This window comes from Typopeltis vanoorti, chromosome 9 (assembly GCF_054136105.1).
Source record: "Typopeltis vanoorti isolate ZY-2024b chromosome 9, IOZ_Tvanoo_1.0, whole genome shotgun sequence".
NCBI classification, from domain to species: Eukaryota; Metazoa; Arthropoda; class Arachnida; order Uropygi; family Thelyphonidae; genus Typopeltis; species Typopeltis vanoorti.
Window position 1 is genome coordinate 89951590 of NC_143557.1, and position 18548 is coordinate 89970137.

General features: G+C 34.5%; 1 protein-coding gene across 1 annotated transcript in view; it reads left to right on the top strand.

Moving 5' to 3' along the window:
- The window catches only part of vih (ubiquitin conjugating enzyme vih), an 81833-nt gene extending 63688 nt beyond the window's left edge, over positions 1–18145 (top strand). The window contains exon 6 of the mRNA XM_090397608.1: positions 18000–18145. The gene's annotated coding sequence lies outside the window, so the exon portion shown is untranslated. The remainder of the gene's footprint in view (positions 1–17999) is intronic.
- The last annotated feature ends 403 nt before the right edge of the window (positions 18146–18548 follow it).

Sequence of the window (18548 nt, forward strand, 5' to 3'; positions counted from 1 at the left end):
TTTCTAAGCCTTTCTTCCATAGGTCCCCAACTTAATCGATCTCTGGCCTGTACAAGTGGGTTTTTCTCCCATAAACTTGAGAAAATCGACTGTAGAACGCACATTAATTCAGACGGTAACACGTTATGGAAATTACTATAAGTCAAAAGAAAAAAAGTAGAAGCACTATTTTATTTTAAACTGCACAGCTAGTTTCATGTTTTTAGAATACTTCTTTGGGTGCATAACATGAGGGAAATACCAACAAACATTGCAAGAGAAAAAATGTAAACATTAAAACGCTAACGTATTAACTTTAAAGGCGTTCGGTGTATCTCTTCATTGTTGGGTGAGTGCAGGTGTTCAAGTTCTTGTGAACGCCAAAGCTGGACAGCAATGCAATGACAGTCGGAGAAATTATAGCTGAGGTTAATGTTCAGATGTACTGGATCGCAGACGATTTCTTTGGATTCTAGAATTCTCTCCAGTTCATCATAGCATCAAGGTATTTTCCGATTTGTTCCACAGGACTAGATGAATGATAGTTTTCGTTATTAGCGTCAACAGAATTCAGGACGTGGTTCGACAAAGCGCTTGCTCTGGTTCTGCCATATTTTACGTGTATTTAATGTAATTCGTAATTCGATGGATTTGAAAAAAAAATGGGATAACATTTTTTATTTCCTTAAGGGAGCAGGCGAGCCTTTAAACTCTGTCTAACTTTTGGAGACTGAGTAAGTAGTTCAATCTTCGCTTGTAGTCAATCAGAGATAGTTGGCTCATGACTGTCATAAATTATAAGCTGCGACCAATAAAGAGACAGTCAAACAAGTGATGCCATCTCTTGGTATCTAACACTAACTGGATATGTTACTCTGAAATAATGGGGCTTCTACGGTCGATTTTCTTGAGTTTACGGTTCGAAAAATCCGAGTTTCCCGGAGAAAAAACCCACTTGCCCGTGCAAGAGATCGACTAACTCGGGAAACTGTCGAAGATAGGCTTAGAAAAAATTCCTATAGTCAGCGATTACACTTCAACTGACTCTACGTTCTGCAACCTCGCACAGCGGATGCACGCACCACTTCCACTGAGTATATTTTGTTAAACCAATAACAAATAAATAGTAGTAATAAATGTGTATTTACACATTATAAATAGATACATCATATATTTACATATGCTTTAACTCCTTAAGGATATTACTATTTGTTAAAAGTAATTCATTTTGTGAATTTACTTCTCTTAGTAATTAATAGTGAATGGTTACATGACTAATCACATTATTAGTTACTTTCAGGTTTTAACTTAATACCTTTGTTTTTCTGTTATTACTATTTAATTGTTAGCTATTTTAATATACCGTTATTTGATTACACATTCTGATTTTTAAAGTTCACTTAGCATTCCAGAAATTGTCTTATTAACTGATGCTCTCTCTCTCACACACACACACACACACACAAAACATATATAAAGAAAGGTAGTCTTGGTTATTTTGATGCAAAGTGAATTCATAAGGACTACCATTCCTCTGCATTCATCTTTTTCAAAAGGATAGAGTTCCTACTGGCACCTTGGAGGTATCTGTGGAACTTTCTTTGATATTTACACCGCCTGTTCTGTCATACAGGTGTGACCAAAGAGTAAACATAGTTACAATAATTATGATTACTTGTACTCTGCTTAACTTTTTATATTTTAGCCAAAATATTAAATTTTCATTTTTTATTTGATTTTGTGGTATCCATTGTTTCACAATACTTCAGATTTCTTCTGCTTTTGTACAATAAATCATCATGTGGTAAAGTGTTTCTGGCTGTTTACAGAATTGACTGGTTGCAAGCAAGACTATCCAATGGTATTCCTTGGTCACAACACACATTTTGGTTGGCAAATATGCATAATGAATTTTAACGAAAAATGTTTTATAGAACGGAATTATTGGAAGACGAAATACATTGTTTAAAACTGAGCTTAGTTTGATCTCTCCTCTTTTTTGTTCTTGCTACTGAGGTATTGGAGAAATGGTTCTAGATAGCTTTGCATATATTGCTCTTGATTTGGTATGTAGTAACTTCTCAATGCCGTAATTTTCTTCTATAAACGGTATCCTTAAGCCATTTCAGTGAACATTCTTGGTGTCTTTTTTTGAACGAAGGAAGAGAGGCGAGTGTTATGTCATCGGCATAAGCTAGCAATTATTATTATTACGTGACACCTCCAGGATGAGTCCAAAGACTCATCCTGGGAGGCACCTCCTCTATAACTCTGTCTACACCACTCATTCATCATCACACTACCATCATCATCTACGACAATGCCATCTACCGCCCACTACCATCAGTACTATTTTCATAACAATCACAAACATCCATGCCAAGGTGGGATTCGAAATCGCAGCGTTTTGGCTGGAGGACGAATACGCTAATCACTCAGCCAACCAGGCGGGCATTTTATTTAGCTTTGTTCATGAATATTTGTTCCTTGAATTTGTTTATTTGTGTTCATTGCTCTAATTAGTGGTTCAAGTGCTATGTCATCGGCATAAGCTAGCAATTATTATTAATTGCTAGCTAATAATTGCTTGCTTAGCAATTATTATTAATATAAATTACTTGAACTAATACAATTGATTTGGATAGGTGCTGAGAGTTTTTTTATTTATGATTATATGGCTTTCTGCGTTTTCATAAATTATTTATACCAGTTCTTGAAGTTTGCTCCAAATCCTATTTCTTTTATTACTTCAAAGATGTCTAGACAGTAATATGCATGGTCTGTTAGTCAATTGATAGTATTCGTATATACATCTAAGATGTGTTATGGTATCTCTTATATTTCTTCCTTTTACTGGACATGCTTGATTAGGCGAAACAAGTTTCTGTAGAAATCTCTATATTCTTTTTGTGAGAATTTTTGAATTTATTTTATAATCTGCATTTAACAATGTCATACCTTTTTCATTTTTTAACATCTTTCAGTTTTTCTGGATCATACACTTTTGGTATTAAGGTGATGTATCCAGTGTTGATGTTTTCTGGTTTTGCCTGTGTTTCTATCATTTGTTTAATCATCCTCATAAACAGGGCCGCCTCGTGCAGTAGCATATTTTGCCTCCCCTTCTCCCATATTTTTCGTATAGTTTATGCCAACTTTGACGCCCCGTGCAAATGCACGACTTGCACCGCGGTAGAGTCGGCCCTGCTCATAAACAAATTTTCAAATTTTGAAAAAATCTTTTGTAGAATTCACCAGTTAAACCATCTGTTCTGGAAAAATTTCCTTTTGAGAGATGTTTTGAAGTATTTTGGCATTCTGATGTTGTAATGGGGCATCAATCTCAGCCTCCATTTGTTATCTTGGATAAAAATGACACGACTTTTATCACTCTTTTTCTGTAAATAGAGCTGTAAAGTGTTTGTGAGACACCTTCAGTAAGTCTGCATCTGCTTGCAATAATTTCCCCTTTATAATCCAGAGCAGTTGTCTTTCTTGTTTCTTACCTATTTTCGTTGCTGTCTTTTTCGAATAGCCAGGCAGTGGATGTTTAGGCTTCATCATTTTCTACAGCTTTAAACACACCCCCTTAAAAGCTGTTTAAACTCCTTTTTTATTTTTTTTTGTAATATTTGGAATGACATATTTTCTTCCTTCTCTGTTTAGGGTTACAAAGGCCACTCGTTATTACTGGTGATATATACACTTTATTCCTCTTTGCATTTTAATGTTATCAGTAGTTTCAAGACACTCTTTCTTTCTTCATTTTTCTCAATGTGAGTTATTTCAATTTCCTGTTCCCGTCCAGATTCTGTTTTCAGTGTAATTATACTTGTTCTCTTTTGTTTTTTAATACTTTCGTCTGTTTTTCTAATTTTTTCAATCTCTTGTTCAGATTCTGTTAAGTATTCTTTATTTTGTGTTTTAATACTTTCTTCATTTTTCGTGGTTGTTTCAGATTGTTTTCTTTTGTGGCATCATCTTCAGGTGTACTTGGACACTTTTTATCATCTTCTGCTTCAATTTTCTATTCAGGTTTTCCAGTAATTTCTGCCAGAGGATAACAATTTGTCCGAATACCTTCCTGTGACATGCTATCTTACCCTGAATCACTTCGTCTTGTGTTTGTGACTTTATTACTGTTTACTTTTCTTGCACATCATCTTCCAGTTCTTCTATTTCATTCATTTTCTGATCATCCACTTTCCTCCTTAAATCAAAGGGGTATATCAGCCGATGCGAAGGCAATTTTTGCATTTTGGTTCCGCACATTGCTTTTTCAGATGACCTATTTTCTTACATCTGAAGCATGAAGCTGGTCTTCCTGGAATAGCCACAATTCCGATTATCTTCTTTACACGGATAACATACGAAATTTCCTCAATTTTTACTCCTTCGTTTAGTTCTAGAATAACTTTCTTTTTATTGCTGAGAACATGTGCCTAATCATTTTTAATCGTAGCGATATTATCTGTAAATTCTGTTTTACTATATTTTTCAAAATGTAATGCAGCCAATTTGTTTGGCAGGTATGGTAGCATCCAGTGCACTATAATTTCTGCTTTCGTGAGAGAGAATTTATGTTAAAAATTTCGCACGTTCTGTTTCTCACTTTAATGTTACCCATATTCGTGAACCTTTCCTTAACAGCCAATTGTTTCGACCAAACTTGGTGTCACATTTCAGAATAACTGACTTTGACCAGTCTATGTCTGAGGGCAGGCTTAATGAGTTTAAAAGGTCTAAATTACTAATTGCAGATTTTACCGATTTCCTTCACCGACCGTCGCTAAATTCTCTTGACCATTACTGTTGGTTGACTGGGTTTGCTTACCGTTATAATTTTTGATTTTCATGGTTTCTGATTTTGACGATAAATGAGATACAAAATTACTTACTTTACTTGTTAGTTTGATGTTGGAAGAAAATCAACCGTTGACGGATTTGCTTGCCACAGATCAGCTTAAATAAAAACTATCTATGTTTCATAACGACCTACCTTTGCCCAACAAATCGACCAACCTTTGCCTGCCAGCAAAGGTTGGTCGATTGGTAGAGCCTCTGCTACTAATGGTTCATGCAAAAAGTTAAGCAAGTTTGAGCACAGTTAGTAGCTGGAAAGAGTTCAATTGTTCCATGCTGTTGGCACACTCTCCCATGATGAGTCTTTAGACTCCCTGGAGCTGTCACATAATAATAATAACAGTTTTTGGGTATGTGATAGTGATGCAGCAGGGGGGCTTAAACTATCAAAGGTGAAATAAAGTTCAATTCTATTGTAAAAATATGGAAATGAAATTTCACATTTGATGTATTTGCATATACATATTATGAATGATAGCATAGATAGATAAGCAAAAGTATAGCTTACTTGAAAAATTGGAGCATAATATCTGAATTATGCCGAAAATATATACATATAAATTTAAATCATAACTGTTAATTTCATTTTGTAATGACCAATTATACAAGGAAACCAAGATAGTAGAAATGCAAAGAACAGTAGATTACTATATAAAGAAAAAAAATTTAGTGATATGATTGAAGAATTTCATGGTATTCTCTATAAAGCCAAGTCAATCAAGCGTGTCCTTCAGGAAATCTGTGATAATTCGATTTCGATGATTTTGAACAAAAATAAAAATAAGAATCTGGAATGTCTGCAGCCGGTTTTCTTTCTTTTTTTTTTAAATAATATTTCAAATAATTATCGTGAAGTAATTTCTTCGAGAACAAAGAAAATGTTTTGTCAAGTAAGAGATTAGAAAAAAATTAGCGCAAAAAATTAAAAATGAAATTTTTAATTTTTTGCGCTAAAATAATGAGAGAAATTAGAACAGAATATGGTTTAAATGTTGGAGGTTTAGGGGGAAAATATAATTTAATCGAAGGGGCGTTTCTTTAGTGAAAATATGTGTCATGAGAAACAACATCCCTTAATAAACGGATTCATTTCATTTAAACGCAGCTAGCTGGAATTTAGAATACCTTTGTGGCGTTTATTTTCTTTATGCATAATATTAAATTTGTAGGTCCTTTATCTTTAGACTATATGTTTGCAGTAATAATGCAGATTTTTATATATAGCGCTGGCGAAATATAAACATTTTACGCATGCAATACTTAAATTCGCACTAAACACTTTTTGAAAATAAAGATATTAATTTTGAATTTTCTTTGTCTCTCACTCAATCTATTAAGTTATCCTCTTTTTTATAATAATACTCAGGGTCAATACTGTGATAATCACTAAAAATTTATTAAACCACTCTGGTAGAGCACGGACGACAGAGTGAAGAAGACAGACAGATGGAATGCACGAAGAGTGGAATTGGCTGTCTAAGTTCGAAGTGCGACAATACATACATTCATCTCATCCCTTTGACATTCTCTTGCTGGAGAGAATCCTACATGATTTCAAACCGAACATAAAGAAAAAAAAATGATTTCCGTATCTATATATAAATGTTTAGATTCTAGTACATATTTCTTTACCAGTTTATATATTTCATTTGAATCCTTTTTCCCCTCTTCAAAACTGCCAGTTGAGGGTTTGAATTGGCGTTGAGGGAAGTCTCAGTCATTATTAGGTGATACCTCCAAGGAATCCAAAGACACATCGAGGGAGGGCATCTACTCGACTCATTCCACCTGCAACAAACATCAACGCCATATACTGTCACCACCACTAGTATTTTCACAGATAAACACAAACATCCATGAAAATGGAGGGATTTGAACCCGCAGCCTTTTGGATGGAGAGCGGATACGCTAAGCACTCCGCCAACCATGCTGGTAAAAGTTATGCTTTACCAAAGTTTTCTCTAAGTATACAAATTTTCTGAAACTATGTTTCATTTCGCTCCTGATTAAAAAAAAATAACAAATAATAATAATAATAATAATAATATAAAGGTTATTAGAGAATGGAGCTACCCCGCTTGTCCAACCTGAGGCTGAGTTTAAGGATTAATATAAAATTATATTAATTTTCAGTTTCAGTTTTGTCAGAAATCCCTCCCGCACCATGCCAAAGCAAAATAACCAAAATAAACCAAATGTATTCTGCAACAAACAAATTTATTATTATAATTATTTCGTGACACCTCCAAGGAGTCTAGGATTCATTGAGGGAGGGCACCTATTCTACAACTCTCCATCTCCACCACTTAATCCACCAACTACAGTGAACCATCATCATGATCTACTGTCGACCACGACCACCACCACCACCACCACCACTACTAGTATTTTTTTGTCTATAAATTGCATGTATTCTCAAGAACGATTTGTCTGGACATGGGATTAAGAACCCGAGTTTCAGGGAGAAAAAAACCTACCTGCGTATGAGATCGGCTAATTCACCTTCAGTTGAAAAACCCATATAGAGAATCCTCTCTTCACGACGAGAATGTAATTTAAGCCTTTTCCAATCGAAGTGCACAAGGTATCTTCGTTCTTCCAAATGAGCTACAGAGGCGCTATATGGTTCGAAGTTTCAACATAAAAAAACAAGCACCAAATAACAGATATTACACAAAAACGCAAACATAAAATTATATCCAAAGAAACCAAAATCGATAAAGTGTTTTAGGTCCCAACGAATGAAAATGTTCAAACTGAATACAGTTACCAAATATAACAGCGTTATGATAATAAAAAAATAAAATAAATAAAATAAATAACAAAATTATCACCACCGAGTCACATATCCTACCTTCCTTCCTTCCCTCTCTTTCACTTCCAGTGTGCCCAAAAAGAACGAACAAAGATTTCTGGTTCAGTTATAAATCTATTCAGCTACACACTTTCTCAAGATGAAATGGAAGTATTGAAGGAAGGTTGAGGGTTTGTTATTCTCCTCTCTCACCGCGAAACACGTTCCTAGAAAATAATATAAAATAGAAGCTTAAAGTATATTGAAAATGTGGGTTAAAAGAAGAAGAGTTTGGGTGTGAGGAAAGTTGTAGGATTGGTTGTGATATAGAGGAAGGGGCTGGGGAAAGTATTGAAGAGTCGCATCGGAGAAATGATGCTCGTAGGATTTGTAGAATCAGAAATCATTTCTTATGTTTGTTTACTAATACCAGAAGTATTCGAAATAAAAGGAATGAAATTGTTGCATTGATGACTTTAAGGAAATCTCAAGGAAATACGGTCAGCGTATTCATAACGGACATCATCCTTATGCGCACGGTATTCCTTTCACATCATCCTTTTCTTACGAATCTCTTGCTTTATACGATCACACATCTATTTGACTCCTACCCTATTTATTCTTCGAACTCTCGGGACACATTCTGCTATAATTTTAATTAAAAGATCCACATATTATTCATCTGATCATGTGCGCTAATTTATACTTATAAATATCTACATGGCCAAAATAAATATATCCCGAATGCCATTTCATTCCCCCAAAGAGAGTTCGGAGAAACTATCATAAATATAAAAATCAATGAAAAAGTTTTTATTTTTATTTTTTATGGCTGTTTTCAAAGTAAGTATACTTTAAATTATTATTATATGACACCTCCAGGGAGTCCAAAGACTCATTGAGGGGAGAGTGTGTCAATAGCATCGAACGACTGACCCTTTCAAATTACTAACCGCCCTTAAATTTGTAAATTTTTTTTTCGTGAGACAATAGTAGCAGAGGCTACTAATAGAATCGACCAATAAAAGATAAAACTGTAAAATATATGGTAAACACTATTACTAGATTAATATACTCGTATAATAGACTGTCGTAACAGTAACATCCCAAGTATGAAAAGAAACCAATATTAAAAAAAGAAACTGATGTATATTACTACTCCTTTTTATTAGTACCATGACTAAAGACAGTAACTAGTGCGATCGCAACAAACGCAGAACGCATTCGTTCATTCACTTCACTGAATTTTTTTGAAATATTATTGTGCGGTTTATGACAAAAAAAAATAATAATAACTCTCACAAAATCCTCCTTTTTGGTTTCAAATAACTTTTTAAGTAACAGACCTGTACCTCCCCCTACCCCTTCAGCTATAACTGATTGTAGATCCCAAGGCTATCAATGAATACTTTCAGAGAGAGAGATCGAGCGGCGATAACTGCAACCAGCTCGTAGTCGGAAACATTCATAGGTATGCGAGGCTTTTCAGCCCCATGTAACTTTTGAAGACCGAAGGGTAGTTCGCTCTCCACTGGTAACCAATCAAAAAGACCCAATATTATTATTAATTATAAACAGCATTTAATTAACAGACGTTTGACAAATTCCTCCATCTCGTGGTCCATAATCCTAACACTATATTTATTGTCTGAAATAGTGGGGGTTCTGTAGTCGATTTTCTTAAGTATAGGGAAAGAATAACTAGACTTTCCTGGAGAAAAATCGCGCTTGTCCTTGTCAGAGATCAACAAACTCGGGAACCACTCAAAGAAAAGTTCTTTTAGTCAGCGAATAGAATCGAACGTAAGTCATTCTTCAGGCGACCTAGTCGGCGAATTTAGTGCTCCTGTAAAGTTGGTGATTTTTGTCTGTTGTTATTGCGTTTTCACTTAGAGAATAAGTGTTTTGTAGTATACTAGGGTAGATCTTAGTGTTTTATAGTGTATTTAGTATTTTCTCACATATTTGTATTAAATGATAAAAAAAGCACCGCAGGCAAGAACAAGGTTAGCCCTGTTAACGAGGTTATTGTACACATGTAGGAGGTTAATGAAACTCGATTACCCGTCAAATTAGTGGAGTTGAAGCAGATCATCAGAGAGACGACCCGGGAATTTTAAAAAGTTGAGAGGTGTTTAAATGAGCATAAGGAGAAAAAGAAAAATGATCAGGAAAATAAGAAACAACAAAGCAAAGAAACAGGTAAGTCAGGAAATAACGAAAATCGGGTAAGTGACGTTGTTAGTAAAAAGAAAGAAGTTATTTGGTATGGTGACTCTATAATAAAACATGCTATAGATGAGAGAGAGTTATAACATCGAGTTTTCCTGGAGCGAAAATTAAAACTATTACTCAAGTAATTCAAAAAACAGAAAAGAAAAGTAAATGAAATCGTAGTTGTAGTAGGTACGAACGATTTCACTGGCGATAAGTTCGGTTTGAGAGAGGACATGAAAGGTTTGTTAGAAGAGGTGAAAGTGAAAATCGTCAGTATTTTACTTCCTGTGATAGAAATGATTTAAGAAGAAGGGCTATGATGGCAAACGATTCGATGCGTAGGCTGTGCAGAAGGAATTGATGCGAGTATATGTGGAGTGAGTCTGAGAGAAGAATGGATTTATATAAGAGGGACGGCCTACAACTGAATGCGTTTGGTATAAGGAGTCTGGAAAAACTAATCACTGGTAGACCTAACAGATAGTCAGGGGAAATTAAATTATAAAGGGAGGAATGGTGTGAATGTGAGTGTAAGAGCGACAATGTTATATAACTGTGTTTAATGACGCGAATGGGCTTTGTCATGGAAATGTTGACGAGGAGAGAACGATTTCGGGTTTGTGTTCGTCCGGTTCGAACCCATCAAATGTGTGCAAAGATGTCTACATGTGTAAAGCATTAGAGAATAGAGATCTGCAAGCTGTCCAACTCTGTCAGGCAGGCTGCAGAAAAGACAATATAAAAGAACAAACAGGTATATTATTATGTCTGTACAAGAATGCTAGGAGTATCAGAAACAGAGGGATAGAGTTTGTTGCCTTAGTCAATATATGTTGCGACCTCAGATCGTAGGTATTAGTTAGACCTGGCTATCAGAATCAGACCTACTAACTGGTATCGAGCGTCACGGGTACAGTATTTTTAGGAAGGACAGAGAGGAGAGGAGGGGATGTGCTGCTAATGATATCGGATGACTTGAATCCAGTTAGAGTTGAGACCTATGATTTTAATACTACTACTACTAACAATATTTCATGTAGCACTGAGTCTGAATCCATCTGGTGTGAGGTGGAATCTAACAAATCAATTACATAGTAGGGTGTTGTTACAGACCTGGTGGATAGGTTGCTAGTGATGAAGAAATGCATCACCAAATAGAAAAGGTCAGCGCGAAACGAATAAGCATAATGGGAGACTTTAATTATCCAAATATTTATTGGGTAGCAGTAGAATCTCATGAGAAGAGTGAAAATGCATTTATTGAGCTGTTGCAGGACAACTTCCTCAAGCAGCATGTGACAGAAGGAACTCAAGGTCAGAGAGTGTTAGATTTGATTATAGTATCAGAGGGCGTTTCAGTTAAAGACGTAATTATTCTGCCTCCGGTTGGTGACAATGATCATGCGGTACTCACTTGGGAAGTGACTAAGTTTATGAATATTACATTCAGAAAATGTTACGTGCTGAATTACAAAGCAGGAAATTATGACCAACTGAGGAGTATACTGAGTTCAATGAAATGGGATCGGTTGCTGGATGAGAAGAATATCGACAGTGCATTTAAACAATACTTAAATGATGCAATATCAGAGTGTGTCCCGAGAGTTCGAAGAATAAATAGAGTAGAAGCCAAATGGGTGTGTATCTTATTAAGCAAGAAATTCGTAAGAAAAGGACGATGTGGAAGGAATACTTTTTGCATAAGGATGACGTCCATTATGAACGTTATAAGCAGCAGACTAGAATAGTCACAACTGTTGTACGTAAAGGAAAGTCTGAGGATGAAAAGAAACTGGCTCCGCGTGCTAAAGGCAATCCACAAAAATTCTATTGATATGCTGCAAGTAAAAGAAAGAATGAATATGAAAAAATAACTCTTCTAAATCCAGATAGAGTGAGGGTTACAGATGCAGAAGAAGTTATTCAGTTAATGAGTGCTCATTTTTTTAAAAGCTATCAACCTGGTGAAAGCAACATTGAGCTCACTGTTACATCTTCACTAGATGAAGAAACGCGGGTGTATGAGGATTCGGTATTAGAGCTGTTGCCCAAATTGAATAAGAATTCAGTAACAGGTAGTGATGAAATATCAGCAGGTCTGCTAAAAGAGTGTTCAGCTGAACTGGCCATTCCTTGCCAGGCTGAATAATGTGAGTCTCAGAACAGGGAAGATTCTGCAAGAATGTATGGTAATTCCATTGCACAAGGATGGTGCAAAGACCGATATGTCCAACTATCGACCAATTAGTATCTCAGGAGTGGTGGCAAAGATTTTGCAAAAATTGGTCAGGGCTCGCATTCTGAAATGGGTTGACTGCTGTGAATCTCTACTTTGTAATGAAGAACATGGGTTTACTAAGAGAAGGTCATGTCTTAGCAAGTTGCTCACATTCTATAACAATGTTACTATGGTACTAGACAAGGGGAATGGATACACTATGATACTTTTCGATTTCCGAGTGGGCAGGTCAATCTCTACTGATAGCCACTCAGGGATAACTGGTCCAAGGCTATCACTACTTAATCGGTATTCAGTGAAGAAGCCGGAGAAAAAATAAGTGCTGTCATATCGTGGTGACTAACCCTAACAGAATATTTTTAATGTCCGAAAACAGTGTGGCCTCGACGGCCGATTTTCTTGAGTTTTACTGAACGAAAAACCCAAGTTTCTGGGAGAGCAAACCTGCTTGCCCGTGCCAGAGATCGACCAACTCGGAATCCAGTCGAGAAAAGGCCTAGGAAAAGTTCTCTAGTCGGCAACTAGATTTGAACCAGTCTTTCTTCGTGCAGTCAAACGCCGTAGAGTGCAAACGCCACTTCTGCTGAGATACACAGGCTCTGTAAAAAAAATGTATTATTTAATGTTAAAAAGGTTTCACTTATTAAATTTTTTCACGTATATCTTATTATTAGTAGTCGAATGAGGAGGCCTGAATAGCTCAAGTGGAAGTGGAGTTTGCATCTTCTACGAACCAAAGCCTATAAAAGGCTTTAGCGGATTTATTTATAAGATTAATTATATAGTATTTTCTATTTATAAAAGTTAAGGAAAATATGAATTACATTTAGAAGAAAACTGGTTTTGACTTCTCAGCAAAAGCAGAGTGACTAAACACATGTTTTTAATGATATACATTTATTTTTATTTATTTTTTACTGGTTTGGTATGGAAACCTATGCTACTGTCTTTTATCATTTAATCCTCTTCACTTATATCACCAAAAGTTTGTTGTGTTTACGATTAGGCAGTTTTTGACACAAGTACAACAGTGTGTACAACCTTTCCAGTTATTACAGTTTATGTATTTTTAATATATTCGGTATTTCATTCACACTAGGTTATTTTTAAAAAAAAAGTAAAAAAAATACTGTCTTTTATTTCTCAAAGAAAACACACTGAGCTACTTTGGCACTAATCAACTTTTGGAAAACTACTGAGCACCTGATGTCCATCCATCCAGCTTATACTAGTTGCGACCAATGGTATCAATGAATAAAGCTTTTTCAGAAGAAAAGTCATTTTCGAGAGTCTGGAAGACAGCCCGCGCCATCCAATGGTCCTAAATTCCTATTATATTATTCTATCTAATAATGTGAGGTCTGTCGTTAAGGCTTAGAAAATGTTTCTCTGGATGTCAACTAAAATCGACCTTAGCATGGACTGTTGCTTCAGGTGACCTAACGTTATGGATATAAACGTCTTTTCAGCAGCGCTACATCAGTACCTCACCAGACATTAATTTTCTGCCATTATTTTAATGTTTTTATTTGGCAGTTCTACACACAAATTGCTATATATAGTAAATTTGAATTTTCAGGAATGCTTACTTGTATTCAATTAAACAAATTTAATTATAGTAATTTATGGAGCATACTTTGGCCCACAGTGTAGTTCAGTGGAAGTGGCGGTCTCATAACAGAAGATGTGGATGAACAAGTACTCATTCAAGAAATAAAAGACCACCGTAAAACAACAAATCAAGCCCATCCCCTATATACGCATACACACAAGAGATAATGATGTAGCAATAACCCAATTAATGATATACAACCAAAAATATATGAAAGAAACTATATGTATAGAATATGTATAATAGGTAAAATAATTATATCTATAGAATATGAATGATCATATGTAGAGAATATGTATTATATGTAAAGTAGTAATAGGTATATATGTATGTGTATGTAAATGTTTTTATATGTATATACATATATAAATATGGTATATGGAAATAGAATTCAGTTGACAGATTAATTCACAATGTAAAATCCGAACCTGTATATGTTAAAACAAACCTTACATAGGCTTGTTTTTTTTAAGTGTCTCCTAAAAAGAGATACTAACGTAGATCGAATCCCATGTGTAAGTGGAAATATACAACAAAATATATGAATATTATATAATAGAAGGAAATATGATTTATGAAAATAGATATGTGACTGTTAACTTAAATTCATAATATAGAATTGAATGGATACAAAAGATATGTTATATTAAAAGAAAAAAAAATACTGCTCAGCTCATGTTAAAAGGACTTTAGGAAGAAGCAGACACTGAGCAGATTATGATGTTAAAAAATACGGAAGAATAAATTGTAAAAATATACATATTGCTAAGATATGAAAAAAATGTAAATCAAAATGCCCAATAGAATAAGCATTCTATGTACATGTGTATATATATTGTAAATAGTTGTATATATATTTATTTTGAATGTACTTAGATGCTTTGGTGTAAATAAAATATAACTAGTGGAAGTGGCGTTTGCACCCCACAGCGCTTGGTCGCTCGAAGTAAGACTTTGGTTCAAATCTAGTTGCTGACTAGAGGAACATATTCTAAGCCTCTCTTCGACCGGTTTCCGAGTTAGTCGATCTCTGACACAGGCAAGCGGGTTTTTTTTTCTTCAGCAAATCTCAGGTTTTTCGTCCCATAAACTCAAGAAAATCGACCGTGGAACCCGCACTATTTCAAACAATAAATATATAGGTTTAGGGACCGCGAGATGGCAGCACTTGGCAATCTCCTCTGTTCACTGGATATCATTAGTGATAGTGTTGGGACAGCTATCTCTAATTGGCCTCCAGTGAAGATTGAATCCCCCCCCCGCCCTTTCATTCTCCAAAAAGTTAGATAGGGCTAAAACGGCCTCGCCTACTTCCTGTAATGGAATCAAAAGCGTTAAATTTTCTTCTTTTTTTTTTACATTGTCTCACTTTACTTGGAGAGACGTGTTAAAATCTCATCATGAGGAATTCAAGAGATGTTTCTCATAGTAAAACAGACTTTCTGCTGAAATGGACTTATATACTTGTTATTCTCCCTATGTTAATTAAAATAAACCCAGATTATACCATTGTACCCAGATTACTTCCATTGAATATTAAGTGAGTTTTCCAAGTATACATAACAGCTGTTAAGAATTTTCTGATGTTTTTACTTACTCAAGAATTTTCCAAAGAGTATAATCTAGCTGTGTGGTACAGAATCGAACACTTTATGGTAATCATTCCATACCATCTATAAATTGGCTTTTCGTCTTTTCGAATTTTTACAAAATCATTTTTTAAATGCGCAATTGTTCTTAAATTGTTCATATTTGGTCTAATGTATTAAAACTGAAAACTTTATTAATAAGAGACCATACGATTTAATGAATAAAATACAAATTGCCAACCAGTTTCGCTAGCTACTGTCTAGCATTATCAAGGCTGTACTGGTGCAAATACAAATGCACCAAGTTACATGAATACAGACGCGTTAGTACCTATTTGGCCGTTACATTTGATAATTCTCGTTTGGAAGTGCGCATATGTTAGTCAGAATCCAGTACATGACCACGTGTTGTGTGGTTTTTCGCGATTTGTAGTTCTCTTAAGCTGAGAGAATTGATGAGATTTTTCCATATGTCTTTAAGAATAGCACCCTGATTTCTATTTAAATTGCTGCCTGTGCGTAGCACCACTGCTGATTCTTTAAAAGTTCTGTGTCTGTAGTCATCCTCGATGTAAGGCATAGAACTGTTTTTCCAGTCTATAACGTGATTGGATGTCGAAAAATGGTGAGCTAAACCTGATGTGATTATTCTGTCGTGATTTACGCCTCCCACATGTTCTTTCTGTCTTATTTCAAGACTTCGAGAGGTCTATCAAATGTACGATAGGCCACACGTGCATGGAATTACATATACTCAAGTATATGTATTCACTCGGTTCGCTGTTTGACCTCCACTGATCCAAATTAATTCATTTACCCGGACTTATAAAAAAATTACTGATTTGACAATTTTAACGAAAAATAAATAAACAATAGCAATACACTTAACGAGAATTAAAAATAATACAAAATAAAATATCATGTTTTCAGTTTTAATTAAATTTGTAAGTAAGGAGGAATACACAAGAGATCGACCAAAAATCGCTCTGCGATCGACGAGTTGAACAACCCTGCTCTAGTCGGTCAGCAGAATAGAACCTGAAACGGTTGTTTCTTCTGATGATTTAGCGTTATAAACCAGGGGAAGGAGCTATTTCCACAGCACTATGCAGGCACTATTGTTTTTTTTAAATATATTTTATATGATTATACTAGAAACATTGTCATCCATATGTTTGCATAGTAATTTCTGCTTGTTAGGTTTAAAATTTGGAAACAATTTTAATTGCCAATCAGGTTTTAAGTCACTTTTGTGTGTATGTACGTGTGCGTGTGGAGGGAGGGAGGGCATATTTAAAAGCACTGCTTCCTCCACCCAATTAACATCACTTGTTGTCAACATAACTGTACTGTTAAATTGTATAGAAGATGCTTGCTATAAATCTACTCCATTTTCTTTTCACATATGCTTTAGATTAACACAAGTCAGATGACCTGATTTAAAGTATAAAGTAAAAAGAAAAGGGGGAGGGGAATAGCAATGGTGTTCAGTATTAAGCCACATCAATATCAATAGCCAACACGCTTATACGCTGCTTTTAGAATACTTTAAACTGTGTAAATAATACTGGTTGTGCTTTATTAATCACACGTATTTCCTGTGATTTTCATCTCTTTCGGATACCGTATTGAATTTCTGTACAAGCAGTTGTTATTATTTATTTTATTTTTGTTTATAGTTTACAAAACGCATCAACTAGGTTCGGAAATTATACAGTATGCATTTTGATCAGGCCATTGTTATTTATTCATAGAGGGCTGTTTATGTAATCAAAGGGAACTATTGTTTATGTAATCAAAGGGGGACTATCCTAATTCTGCAACTTCATTTGATGGGAATAACAAATGCATTTCGGTAACAGAGCAAAAATTATTGTATCATATTACTGTTTTCTAGTAAGCTATTCATATTATAGCTGGTAACTGTAGAATAGGTCAATAACTTTAGAAATAACAGTCAACAAAGTGTCAGATCACTCTAAACGATATGATTAAAGAGAAGGTTTTATTTTGGTTGATGTTCGAAATTATTTTTACTATAATGATGGTCATTGAAGGTAAGAAAAAAATATGAAATTAATTTGAAATTAAAATGTTTGTTGCGTCTGTTTTTTTTTTAATTCTTTCTCCCTAATTAATTAATATATAAAATGCAATTTATAACCGCGTTTTTCTTGTAAAAAAGAGCCTGTAGGAAACTTTTTTAAAGTTATTAAAATGAGGAGATTTCCATATATATATATATATATATATATATATCTTTCTTATGTAAACTGCATGCACCTGCACCATAAATTTTACCCCCCCCCAAAAAAAAATTATGATTTTATCTTTCATGTGTATGCAACATCTGGGTTTAAATTTTGTCTTTAACAATACATTTTTATGTTTAAATCGAACTGCAAAGTTTGTAGTTTGTTTCCTAAATTGTGAAATGCTAAAGAATATTGAGATATGCGCTTTTTCATGTGAAAAACGGCATTTTTTTTTTTTTATTGTTGCTGCATTATAAAACAAAAACAAGATAGACAAGAGCTGTGGTGCATTATTACCATGTCATATAAGTAGCTCATTTTTAAAGGTACCAGCTTTGTTTTTGAAAATTAAATGCAGTCGTGAAAATAACACATAACTTTCGTTTTTATCCCTTTTATGATATTTTTATATATTAACTTTGCCAATATTTTTTTTTTTTGTATATTTTAGAGTGGAGTGAAGCTATATGTCTAGCTCCTCGATTTTGTAGACCTATAAACAGATGTTGCTTTCCCTATGATGGTTCGTGTCCAGTTGGCCAGGTGTGCTGTTTACTTTGGAGAAAAGGATGTTGTTAAATATAAAAGTGGTCTAAATAATGTTTCCAAGACAATAGATCTATGTTTGTTTGTTTTTTAAATCAAATTTCAATGCCTATGTGTCGCATTAAAAAGTTTATTTGTTCATTACGTTTTGTAAAACAAAACTTGCAACATGACTTAATCAATAAATATATTTTCTATAATGAAATTGTTCAAATATTTCACTTATTTCCTAAAAGTGATATCAGCAATAATAAATGCAGAACAATGTATCATTCAGCTCAAAATAAATTAAAACACAATATAGTTTAAAATTAGTTGATCACAGACACGAGAGAAAGAGAGAGAGAGAGAGAGAGAGAGAGAGAGAGAGAGAGAGAGAGACAGAAAAGGTGGAGGAGGAAAGCTTATGAGCTACGTATACAAATGTTTGAATAACTATTATGGATTTTTTTTG